This window comes from Apteryx rowi, unplaced genomic scaffold (assembly GCF_003343035.1).
Source record: "Apteryx rowi isolate R43461 unplaced genomic scaffold, aptRow1 scaffold_53, whole genome shotgun sequence".
Lineage (NCBI taxonomy): Eukaryota > Metazoa > Chordata > Aves > Apterygiformes > Apterygidae > Apteryx > Apteryx rowi.
The window spans coordinates 2655688-2669232 of NW_020450794.1; the positions used below are offsets into that span (position 1 = coordinate 2655688).

Sequence of the window (13545 nt, forward strand, 5' to 3'; positions counted from 1 at the left end):
TTGAGAGCAGCCACAGCCCATGTCTCCAGACAACTCACTTCCCATCTGCTTTGCTGACACCACAGTGACTGACCAAAATGCCAGTGTGGTGGAAATTGTGTGTTCTGGGCAGCTTGCCAAGGAGCAGCATCTCAGAGTACAAGACAGGGCCCATTTCCTACTCACAACTTCGTGGCAGCAATCGGAATCCATCACAACAGCCTTCTCCTATTCCAGTAACAGCCTCTTCTATCAGCACGCCCAGCTGCCTCTCCTCTGACAGCTGAGAGCAGAGTATCAGTTAGGGAAGCCCAAAAGAAATTAAATATGACCAATTCACACCTAATTATTGCACACATTTTCACCCAGTTTTGTTGAAGAACTGAGATGACTAGTACAAAACAATATCCTATTTGAAAATCTCCAGCTGCTTTAGGTGTTGTGCAAAGAAAAATCCTAGCATGCATAACTAGTTAGCGTAAAATAAAAAAATACAAGAGTAAACACTGTATGCTGGTTAAGTGAATCCCAGTACACACACAACCTCAGAGGAACAAAGGAAAAAAAAAAAATCTCCAAACAAAAACACAGAGAACAGATGAAATCTTATTCAAACCTCAGCAGGTAAGGTGAAAAAAAGCTACCTACATTAGAGATGATCTAACACACACAACCCTCAAGTTCTCAACTTCTCAGCTACAGCAATCTGAAAATATTTTTAATAATCAGTTCAAATTTGTACAAGTGGTCACATTTCTGCTTACTCATAAAACATATGAATTTTGAGCCATGCAGTTATGAAATTGTTGTGCATTAATTTCATTGCATACAAAATCCATCATTTGTTAGAAGTCTTTAGCACACATCCATATGGCTAGAACAAAATGTTAATTAATCTTACTCTGGATAAACCAAGGGTCTGCTAAAAATACAAGATTTGGAAACAGTTATTCGTATAAATAGGGGTGGGTTTGTCTTTTTCAGCTCTGCTCCACTCTCACATTTCACAGCAGGCAAGAACTAAGGTACTGGTAGAAGGAAACACATTTATAGATCCACAAGGGAAGCTCTAGGATCAAGAGATGGATAGAAAAGACAAGGCAGCAGAACATGGGAAGAAACACAGCTTCATTGTGGAACCAGGCAGTAATCAATAAAACTAGAAGAACCACAATAGAGGAAGGGGAAAAAAAAGCAAGCATTACAAAGAAGCCATGAGCCACAAGAGAAGATCCCAAACACCCAGAGAGCCTCGATTTAAGTCCAGGTAACATTAATGCCAAATAGCAAGGAAATGGTATTCACCGACTGTTTTTAAGCAGTATTCTTTTATGCTTTATCTCAAGAATAAGTATATTCCAAAAGCCTGTCAGGATTCTACTTGGCGACCTAGAAGAGTTGGCAGAAAATGAGCATGCTCACTCCATACAGTTCCAGGAATTATGAAAGAGAGACTATTTTCTGGGCGCAGGAATTTAGACAAACGGGGAGCCATAACTCCCCCTGACAAAAGACATGATGGCTACACCTGGAGCAGGGCAAGCGGAGAGGCAAAACCAAGAGCAGTATCTCAGCGTACCAGCCCCTAGCTGACGGCACAGGGGATTCATCATTTTGAACTTCTCACAGTGGAGACAGCATCCCTCAGGAGAATTCTGATTAGCCCTGCTACAGCCCTCTGGATTTTCTGTACTGACGTCAAAGTTAGTATGCGAAACACATGGATCACAATGGTTTAACCTCTTTTGTTTGTTTTGAACTGATGCTATTAAGACCCTGCTGTACACAAAAGCAAGTTTAAACCTCCACTGAGTTTTAACTAAAGGGCACAAAAATGCAAGAAAAGAGGCAGATCTTCCAAGAAGTAGCTAAAAAAAAAAAAGTATATTTAGAAGTTCAGAAAAAAAAATCTCTCTGGAATAGAGACAGTGAAACACAGTGGATTCAGACAGTGCACTAACTCATTCTCTCTAGCAAGATATCTCAAAAAAAAAAAAAGTTGAAGAGCAGCTACACTTCAGATGAGAGGACTGCTAGGATACATTATCTTAAATGAGTAGCTGTGCTACCAGAAAATCCTTTTAAGCTAGGTTATAATCAAGCAATGTAAGTCAGTTTGTATTTGCTTGCAATCATGCAAGTGATCTCAGTTAAATTAAAAACAGATTTGAAAAATTAAGTAAAAATAGCCTCCCTGTTAATAAGATGTTATTTTCTCTGACTTATCTTTGGCTGCTGTGCATTTCACAACCACTAACCAACTTCTGCTGTTGGCTCTCTGCACTCCTGCTTTCACCTGCAACTCAAAATACATAGGTTTGTCACACAAGAATTCAGGTTCATCTATGACTGAAACAGTTCCAAGCTCATAAGTACTTCAAAAGTCAGAGTTCTCGCTAAATTCAATTTCAAGAAAAAACATGCTGGTTAACTGGTTTGAACAGTTCTTAGTTTGAATCCCTAGCTGTAACTTCCGAATACTCGATTTGTAGCACTCTTGTTGCCCTCAAAATACAGAAAATTTTGCAATTCCACAGAAATTCTGTTTTAACATTCATTCAAGGTGAAAGTAAAAGATGCCTGTATTTATAGTCCAGTGAGTGCAACCCCATACAACCAGTCCAAAGAGAAATTCTGAAGAACTGGAAGTTGCTTCAACATCCAGATTTTGGCAGATGCTGCACATTACCCACAGCTGTGAAGCCAGTTGCTCTTTCCTACAGTTTTATAGCAAGACACTCCTGCATTTCAACCAGAGAAGCTACTATAAATGGTAAAGACTTTCAAGGTAGGATAGGAAGGTGCTCTTCTAGAAATAAGTTCAATCAACATATATGTGCACCCAGATGGATGAAAATCCATTACTTCTAAAGTGCTGTAAAAAAATATAACTTGAACTGCAACACAAGAAAGGTCTCACTCCATGTGACACTTGATCTGGTATCCTACACGAACTCTTTAAAAAACAACTTTTTTTCTTTAAAGATTGATATACTTAAAGATGACAAAATGATCTAATGAACATCCACTATTCAGTCCAGTGGCTATTTAACTGACTTTAAAAAAAAACAAAAAAAAAACCACACACACCTTTAAAACGCTGTAATGTAATACTTACAAGGCCCATGGTTTCAATCATCAAAACTAGGCCTGCAGACTTCTAGCAATAACCTTAACTTTCACTATCAGAAGTTATGGCCAAAAGGAGAGAAGAAATACCTTTCTAAACTTTGACCTACTTTATCAGGCACCAAAGCAAAACTAAGTCATTCCATATGTTTTGAACAGTTCCCTTTTCACTGGTTCCTACAGCTGCTAGTGTATTATAAAGGTGACATTTCACAAAGCCCGTTTTGATTATGTGTTCCCTTTGGTGGATTGAATGCAGCAATCAAGTAATAGCCTCAGACAGCATGTAAGGTGGAAATTAACATCACTGCTGTATTTACTACTTCATAAAATGAAAAATGTTTTTATAAAAACATCTCAAGAGGTTTATTACATGATGTATAGATCTGAAGAATGCAAGAAGATGTAACTTCTAAAGTATGCTTGATAAAACCTCAAATGCAAGCACGACATAAAATGGATGGCATTTTCTTTAAATACAACTCTAGAATTGTATCTCACAGCCCAGTTTTGTGAAGTACAGAGGGCTTACAGAAAAGTTACACCTAACTACAGAACAGGCGAATATTCTTCTCCATACATGCTGAAAATAACCATCATCTGGCAACGTGCAAACACATACAAAATGGCTTCATTACCTCACATATAAAGTGCCAATTGTTTCCTTTTGCATTAAGGATGACTACTGGGTTTAATCAATATCTAAAATGGGTTTGGCTCTCCCTAGTTTCATGTTATTGTAGTCTCTTATCTATAGAACAGGCTAAAAATACTCCAGGCAGGTGCTTATAAAAAATATATATCTATATACACACACACAATTACTAAAGAAGAAAGGCACAAAGATGATAAAATAATCCTGTGCCCCACATTAGTTACAATTCTTAAGGGAAAGAACAAAGCAAGACTCCACTCGCAACCTCTCAGACCTAATCCAAGTCATAGCCACAACCAAGCGCAGAGAACATGTTCCAACAAGGTTCTTCTGCAGCATAAACCAGATTTGACTGTGCTCCATCACCAGGTCACACCAAGACTCCAAACCATATTCACCGAGATTCAGTCATCATTAGCTAAGAACACCATCCTACAAGCTTGTCAGTAGACAACCACATTATCATTTGAAGCTGACTCCTCTAGCTGCAATGCAGACAGACCCTGCAGGTATCTCAAGGGATCTATGAGCAATACAAATATTTAAATTTCTCAGCCTACTACTTCCTAATGTCAGCAGGTTTATTCTCTTCAGAGTCTTGCTTCTCAAAGCAATCAGATAATGCACAGTGTTTAAAGGCATTGCTCGGAGCAGTTATGTTAAGACAAAACTTGAAAAGTTAACTTGTCAGAAGCTGCTACAGAAAGGTGGGGAAATCCCTGCTACATTATGTTTGTAAATGTATAATGAGAAACCAAAACTCCCTACGCCTTCATAATACCAGTGAAAAGGAAGAATGCTAGGTCTCCTACTTGTATGCTGGCCTGAGACTACTGATGTCAGCTTCTGACTGCTGGAGTAAGACTGATTATTTCATCCACTGACTGTTAAAAGGTAAGGCATTTTCTGAATATCAGGACCCCGAAATTCAATGGAGTAAGTTTTATTATTACTACTTCTGTCACTGTTTTGACTAGTTCCAGCTGCTTCTCTCATTCTAGTTCTCAAAGCAGGAAAGAGAAGTTAACAGAGAGTCAGCTTTTCAGATATGCATTTGAAAGAGCAGCTATGAAACGGGTGTTTTGTTAACTTCATATTGCTACTTAGAAAAGTTTCAGCAACATCCACAAAGTTTACATCAAGATACTTCACAAAATAATTCACGACTACAATGAAAACATATTTTTAACTTCATTAAAAACAATTTCTGCAAAATTCCCTCCAAGATGATAATTATGGATGGAAGAGATATCACAAAACTTCCATTGCCTCACACTCAATGCTTCCAATCCTGAACCAAATCGGTTAAGTCACAAAACCTTCAACTGTGAATTAATCTAGTTTGCCTGCTTCTTTAAAATTAAAATAAGCATAAAAAAAAAAATCAGATCACCCCAACTCTGTTTATATTTGAGCCTCTCAAAGGGTCCATATTTAATTAAGATATTTAAATACCTTGCACCTAGTGAATTCAATGCAATTTAGGCCTAAATATTTTTCTTACATGTTAAAATCAAATCCTTGGATCTACTGAGAGAATAATCAGTTCATATTTGAATTGTTTTGAATGTTTCTAAAGAAGTTCAAGGTACACACATGAGAAACCTTGCGGTTCTGCTAAAATATTTTCTGTAAACTCAGTCCCAGGTTTAGTCTATATGCCATTTTTTCTATTGGTATAAATTACTTTTCTCCATGAATATTTTTATACAAGAGTAAAAGAGCAGCAGAACTCCACGTGTACACCTCACTTGCTTATGGCAATTTAAACCACTGGAGCATCCCCATAAATTGATAAGTCGTACTAGTATTACAATTCTAATCTACTATACTCACATCCATGCTATAAATCTGTGAGGGTATAGTACCACTAACTGCACATCCAAAACAACACAACACATCCAAATTCCCTTTTCTAAGAATAAAAATGGTTTTCTTTAGAATTGAAATTTTATACCAGTAACCTAGGATAAGGTCTCAACTTGCTATAAAACCTAATACTATAGTTATACTATCATAAGCCTTCTAATACTGAGGTTTTAAAGCAACCTGTTTTTCCTGATCCAATGCATAGGTCACCTGTCATTCTAAGGTCAGTTCAGGCTTTAGAGTATATGACATTGTGACATGCTTGCTAAGATTAACTTAAAGTTGTCAGCTTCTGATATACAAACTCCTGTTTTCAAGTACCTTTGAGAAGGCTTCAGTTTAAACGAATAGTAAGTTTAAGAATCAAGAGAAGAGATTTAACCAAATGAAAGCAGAGAAATATTTCTTCCAAGAAAGTCAGTTGCCATGCATAACATCAGCTACAGGTGGGGTACAGTTCCATGGCATTTTAAACTAATTTCAGTCATGGCTGATGCGTTCTTGTAATTTATTCCTTCCCCCACAAACTGCAGAGTCCCATCCCTCCCTTGTACCAATCTGACTGTGCCAAATCAATTCAGAAAGCTAAAGAGGCAGAAAAAGAATCCTAACAATAAAGCAGCAAGTAGTTTTCGGCCTGCTCAGGTCACCAGATTTGCTTGCCACAGTGCTTGCTGCACAAACACCAGTACCAGTGCAAGAGAAGGAAGACTCACGTGGCCAAGACCACAGCACAGCCCATTTTAAGTCAACTTAAGCTTTCATTTTTACTGATTTTGTTTCCACTTTCAATCCATCCACAGAGGAACCAGAAGTAGGGTCACACAAGCACCAGTCCACCAGCAGCAGTTTGCCTTTAGGCTACCTTAACCATAACAACACACATCCTGAGGCACAAATTCCTCGACACTTTGTAATGAAATCAGCTGGTTAGCTACTGAACTAGCACGGCCCACCTATTTCTACCAGTCATAGTATGCTCTGCTATTTCTCAGGGGGGTTATTTCAACTTGAATATTTTCTTCCCGTAACTAGAAAGCTATAGAAATGGATGACGAACTACTTTCTTCCCAGCAGCTTAGCATGAGGATCAATGCTAGTTGTGGCAGTACAGAATGAAGAAGGGGTAGTGCATTGGAGGCTTGACTGTTGTTTTCAAAGGACTTCCAAAGAAAGAGAGTCTGCTAAACAGACCACTGTCTTGGTTCTTACTTTAATGCTGTATTTGGAAGGAAAAAAAAAAAAAATTAGTATGTTTTTGCAAGAGGCAAATAAGCATAATTTCCACAGTATAACAAGCAAGATAATACATCTTCCCAGCTTTATCTCAAAACCAGCTATTAATATTGGCTTAACCATATTCAAACCACCTTTACATCTGCATAGGCAGCATCCACTATTTACAGTCAGCTAACAGAACCGTCCTTTAAGCACTGTACACTTCAAGTCATGAAAGTGTTCCTCCTACTTTGTTTTCTTGGTCATGCTGGCTGTCGGACATCAGCCACATGATTAAAAATTATGTTTCACAAGCAAGGATACTGTAACTTGGTATGTCTGATGAGGTTATTGCGCCCAGCTGACCATTCTGCTTTTGGTTTAGAAGTGAACGGACAGTTTTCTATTTGACTTCCATAACTTTCTGCATTTGCAGCCAGTGACCAGGTGATAGGATAAACAGCTGCAATGATAACCTCAGCCATTTCATGCAATGCTTTCCTGCCTGCGAAAGAACTATGGCTGTTACTCAAAAGTCAATTCAAACCAAATTAGGAATGCAACTTTTCAGGTCAGTATTTCTGGACATCCTTCTCCATTTACAGTACTGAATTTAAAATGCATTTAAGGAAGCAACACCTACTTTTAAAAATGCAAATATATGAGCAGACTTTCACCTTTAACTGGTTTTGGTTTCAAGCATGACTAACAATACAAAAAAACGGTTTTGTCATTTTGACTAGTTCATTTAAAGTTGAGAAAAATCAGTAGGCTTCTGCAGTAGGTATATTCATTTTCCTCCTTCAGTTTAGTAAAACATCAGACAGCCTATGAAGTTTAAGGAAAGTGGAACATATTTTCCAACAGTTTTAGGCAGCTATAGATGCATATAAGTACCCAGAGGATTTTGCAAAAGAGCTGTAAGCAGGTTAGGCAGCTAACTCCCATTATGTTAATGGCAGATAAGCACCTAACCTGATTAGAGACTGCTAAATCCCAGCAGGAATTTCCTTTGGTATTGGGTACCTGTGTATCAATATAAAGTATCCACTAAGTCTCGGAGTGGAGTAATCAATTTTAAGCTGTTCTACATGCCTTTTAATTTAATTCTTATTTCTATTCAAATGCAGACCGACAGTTTGCAGTAAGAAGTTCTCCACTTCCAAGACAGTTCTTCGATTGCATTGCCATTTTCTAACATTCAAATATCTGATAAAAAAAATATCATTCTTCAAATAAGAGGAAAAGGCACCAAATTCAGGGCACAGCCCTGACATACAGCAGCAATGTTCTTTAGACTGGATTGAGAAATCCCACTCTTTCCCAGCCCATGAGTCCCCATATTTGCATAGCTCTCTGTATGACGTTACGCGCAACCCAGAAGACAAGCAAACAAAAAGGTTATTTCTCAACCCAATCAGTTCCCTAATTCGGTTCACAACACAGCTGCACAAACAGCTATGCCAGCACCACAGACTGGGGGGAGGGGGGCGGGCAGGGCGGACAGGAGCACCGCGTTAGCCACCGTGCCTCAAGCGCCCCCCAGCAAGCTCGGAGGACGCGCTCGCGCACGCGGCGCAGCGGGTCTGCCGGCTCCCTCCCGCAGGGAGGGCAAAGCGTGCTCGCCCTGCCCGGCCCCCGGCCCCCGGCGCAGGTCGCATCCCGCCGCCAGGTCAGCGAGCGGAACCAGCCCGCGGAAGGCCGCGATCAGCACAAAAGGCGGTGCAGCCCCGAAGGCAGGCGGCTGGGGCGGGAAGCTGAGCAGACCCCCCCCCCCCCCNTTTTAATACCACACTCCTAATGCAGATTTTGCACAAATTACGCATATCCTCTGGTGGTTCGTAAACCATCAAGAGCTAATCTTTTAGAGAAAAAGAGTAAAATTAGTCATCTACCTGAAATCAAGACTTTTCGCTTACTTGATTTAAATAACTGACTTAAGTGACTTAGTCAATCCACCCTGTGAGTAACGTCTCTGTGAACTTGACACAAAAGTCACTGAATTTCAGAAGCTTTTTTTTTCCCCCCCTCAAAGATGTACAAAACTATTTCAAAGTACAACGTTTTTCAGCTCTTAATATTATATTTTTCTAAAACAACAAAAAGCTTTCTTAATCAACTGCTGATGAAATTGTTTCGTCAATTCTTCCTTTAAAAATCTCAGCACCACACCCGTCACACACTGGGATTCTTTTCCTTATTTAAATGCTAATTGCTTCTCATGAGACATCAATTCAATCACGCTTTTGCACAGTTCATCACAAAACGTTTTAATGATCCAGTGTTTCCACTGCATTATACATGACCTGGAGACTTGTGGAGGTTTACCTACTCACCTTTTGAATCCTAAAAGGCCCATCCCTCCCTCTGTAAAGTCAGTGAAAAAGATGCAAGAGAAAGGAAAGCTCAATACTGAGATTCCTGTCAGTTCCTGCCATGTAAAAAGCCAGGTGCGTTCAGGTAGCAACGCATCACTAAGATATTTATTCTCCAACTTTCAGTTAGTGACTTGTTCATTTTGTATAAAAATGATGGGTGGAGCCGTTATTCTATCTCCATCTTTTCATGGGGTTTTTTGTTTGTCTTTAAGCAAAGAAGGATTGCATAACGCAACTGTTAAATAGTGGCAGACAGAGATAAAAACATCTAAATATATACCAATGAGGTCAGAACATGGCATAACAGGCAGATTAAATTAGTAATTTTTTTGTTAGCTGCACTCACAGACAGATTCTTCTCTAAATTTGTATCAAGCATTTGTCTGAAAATAGCCTAGAATGCATTTTACACAGCAGAAGCATCGAATACTTATCCAGTGATTTCTTATACACAAAACTGCAATGACCACATTTTCTTCCCAAAATGATTGTGAACACTTCGATTAAAAATGGTATTTTACAAAGAATCATTAGGGATTAAAATTCAGTATATCAGAAAAGATTATAAAAGTTCAAATTTGAAAAGCAAATGGTTAGACACTTGCTTCAAAATAAGTTACGTACTTTTACTGTATCGTAACAGAAAAATATGCACATACATATAATAAAAATACCCCAAATCTACAATCAATAAAGGATACAAAGATGGTTTTAAGCTTTTGGAAGGCTATCAATTCTAATGGTCTTCCAGAAACATTAACATGAAAAAACAGACATGTTAAAAGGCTCAATGTTTTAATAAAATACGTCTTCCTTTACATTTCACGCCTCCTACAAAAATACACTGATCAAACTAAATAAAACATTATTAAAACTTCGTTGCCACAATGGTTTAAGAGTATAAGATAGACAACAGCAGGGGGGGGAGGGCGGGGGGGGCAGTTCTTGGCAAGTCCGAGAATCCTACAGTTTTCAAGAAGCTTTAAGTGTACTGACAAACCTACAAGAAACCAACAAGGCTCTACTATTTAGTGCTTAAATGCTTTGATTGTAAAACGTAAGTCGAGAGAGTATAATAGCATAATAATTGAATTCATACAACATGAGACAGCTGAATCCAGTAAAATATAAATCTAGAACATTGTCCCTTGATATATTTCTGACAGAACTGCTCACTTTGTTAAAACCCCAAGCTTGACAGCATACAGAACAATGTCCACGAAGTAACTTATGTGAAGTTGCACAAGTTGTCTGAAGATTTTACAAAATAATGACATTATTTGTCAAAAATGAAATCATTTCCTGAAAAAAGAACAAGTTACTAAAAATGCTGGCTGAGCATCTTAGTTGATACTGTTCTATCTTTTCTTCTCCTTTACCTAATCTGAAGCAAGTACACAGCATGGCTATATAAATTTCACTCAAGTATACATGTTAATGGCAACTATCACTGCTACTTGGCTGTTGTGATAACGACAATATTGGCTGTGGTATGAGACACATGACCACATTGTGTGTTTCAACACCATGAGCACTGATGCAGACTGCCTTATCACCACCATTTGTTCTCCGTCAAATGGTTTTAGCATAAACAACAGTAAAAATCACCATCAGAACTAGTCCCACTACAAAAATAGCTGCACCAGGTGGCAGTAAAAGGATGAACTACTACGAAGGGTCCAGGCACTGCCAAGGCGCAACGAAGAATCCTCTAAGTCATACTCCTCTGAAAGACTCCCTTCTTCCAGGATTTTGATGGGGAAGCAAGAAAGAAGATGAAGACCCAAGTCCTGCAGTTTCCCATGCTCAGCCTTAACTCTTTCATGCAGAAAATTATTTTATATTCTATGCTGTCAAATATATGGACTTTATCCACTTTTCATCTTTCATCAAAACCTTTCTGAACAAGCATCTGAACAAGCACTACTTTTTCTACTGATTTACACTGATTTCCTCAGCAACACCTTCATTACTGAGAAGTATTTAAGAATTCAGAAGGAACTGACAAGTAATAATAATTATTTTTCTGACCACCACTGACATTCTGTTCATTAGGAATAATTTTCTCAGAAAATGAGCAAGCTGTACCTATTACTAGATAAGGCATCGGGGGGGGGGGGGCTAGATAGCTCTCCTAGTGATCTAATGCATGACCTTCAACAAGTCACTTCAGCAGTGTTACCTGCTGCTGTACCTCATTTTCCTCATTTCTATTTATAGTGCATGTCAAAAACAAAAATCCAAGCAAAACCAGTTTACAGATGACAAAATTACTTAAAACAAGTTCCAATTTTTAATTGCTTTATGCAGTGTTTATAGCTTCCTCATAACAAATTGTGTAACAGTATTGCAACACTTCTTGTATAGAAGAGGTACAGATATAAAGTCACACATTTAAAGAAAGCAACAAAAACAGGGTTTCCTTTAAGCCAAAGGACTTTGATCCCAACCCTTAACGTTATATTTTGAAGTACAAGACAAGTGTTCTTTATTTCAGTTCGCCTCCACTACAATATTGTTGCTTAGAACGCATCTTTTCGAATTGCTCCTGGCCCCGGAAGAACTATTAAAAATATATATATCTGCTGAACTGGAAAAGTTCCTTCTCCGTTTTGTTTACTCCAGGCATTTGGCAGTAATCCGGACCCGATTCCTCCAGTGGTTTCAACAGGCTTTAGATTGGGTCACTAAGGTGTCCATGTAGTTTTTCCTCACTAGTTAATTCGACAGCTAGTCACATGAACAGAGCAGGAGCTGTATTTCTCACTGAAGTGAGTGTTATCTACCCTCCCCCCCACGCACACTCTGCATGAAAATCTGACGCACAATCAGGACTGCAAGATGACACGAACGGAAAAACACATGAAACTCTTTTAATCAACTTTCAAGGAGAACTAAAATCCGAGCCTGTCCCTATTTAAGGCAGGGAAGGCATAATTAACCAGAAACGTCCTCAAAGGAGGACTCTATAATCATGTTTCCTCAACAATCCTCAGATTATATATTTAGAATGTATTTTATGTATATGGCTTTACACACCCAGATTAAGTCCTTCTGTGCCCAAACCCGCTCTTTTGTCTTCAGATTAAAAAAAAAAAAAAAGCAAGTAAACTCTTGATCTACATAGTTAAACTAAACATCAGTGTTTAATAATCAACTTCAACAGCCCTGAGTTTTTCTGGGAGGTTAGACTAAAGGGTTACTCAAGCAACTTTCACCATAAATTTTTGCAGAATGACTAATGAATTGTGAGCTACAGCTTGGCCACAATCAAAGCGAGTAACCTGAAGTCCCCTCCTGACAGGGTACAGTATGTCTCAGGAAGTTGTAAAGGGCTAAAAAAGCATCGTTTTTATGAAGGAACAGAAATACTGCGGCTAGTTTTCCTTAAAGAAAAACAGCATTTTCGATATCCAGCCGAGCTTATCCAAGTCGGCGCTGTAAAAGCCCCCAGGCTTCCTCAGCGCCGCGGTGCAACGGCAGAGCCCCAGCGCTGATTAGATGCTCCCTAATGAAGCTATCGGGTGACGGACCGCAGCGGGCTAATGAGGGGACCCCGAGGGGGGCCGTGCCCGTGCCCGTGCCCTCGCCCTCTCCCTCTCCTCCAGCCGAGGCGGGACTGCAGCGGCAGCACCCAGCACTGCAGCAGCCTCCCGCCTCCTCGGCAGAAGCTCACGCTCTCAGCGCCTCCTCCTCCCTCCACGTTAAGAAAAAAAATTAATAATAATAATAATAATAAGGAAAGGCGACAGCAAACGTACGGCTCTTGAAGTTTCCTCCATGCCAACGGACCTCGCGTCCCCCCGTCCTCACTCGGCTCGTAGCAACATGTGCGGCCGCCGGTGCTCGTGTGCGCCAGGGGACGGGCCGGCCCCCGCATGCTTTAACCCCACCCTTCGCCACCTCCCCCACCGCACACACAAAAAAAAAGAAAAAAAGAGAAAAAAAAACTTAAAAAAAATAATAAGTATACAGCGCTCCACCTGTCCGCCCCCCACCGCCAGCTCCTAGCTGTCCGTACACAACCGAGCTGCGAGGAAGAGACCTCCCGCAGGGGAGAACAAGGGGAGGCAGCAGCTGAGCAGAAAATCACGGGGTTTTGGTGTTTTTCTTTTCCCCCCTCGCCTCGGCACCCCAGGCAGCGCCGCTCCGCCGGGCGGCGGCCGGCGACGCCGAGCCCCTCCCGCCCTCACCTTGCCAGTCGCCGCCGGGCTCGTTCCTGCCGCCGCCAAAGCCAAATCCACCATGTCCGGCCGCCGAGTGCCCGTCCGCGGCGGTTGTGGTGGCGGGGAGGGGGGGGTCCCCCGCCCCGGCCGG

The 13545-nt window shown here is 40.2% G+C and overlaps 1 protein-coding gene across 2 annotated transcripts in view; it reads right to left on the reverse strand.

The window, feature by feature from the left end:
• Positions 1-13539, reverse strand: part of B3GNT2 (UDP-GlcNAc:betaGal beta-1,3-N-acetylglucosaminyltransferase 2) — a 19328-nt gene extending 5789 nt beyond the window's left edge. The window contains exon 1 of one of the 2 annotated variants that reach the window (XM_026080785.1): positions 13422-13539. The gene's annotated coding sequence lies outside the window, so the exon portion shown is untranslated. Of the gene's footprint in view, positions 1-12989; positions 13091-13421 lie in introns of those variants that run through there. The other variant, XM_026080786.1, reaches the window with a different exon arrangement.
• Between the last annotated feature and the right edge of the window lie 6 nt (positions 13540-13545).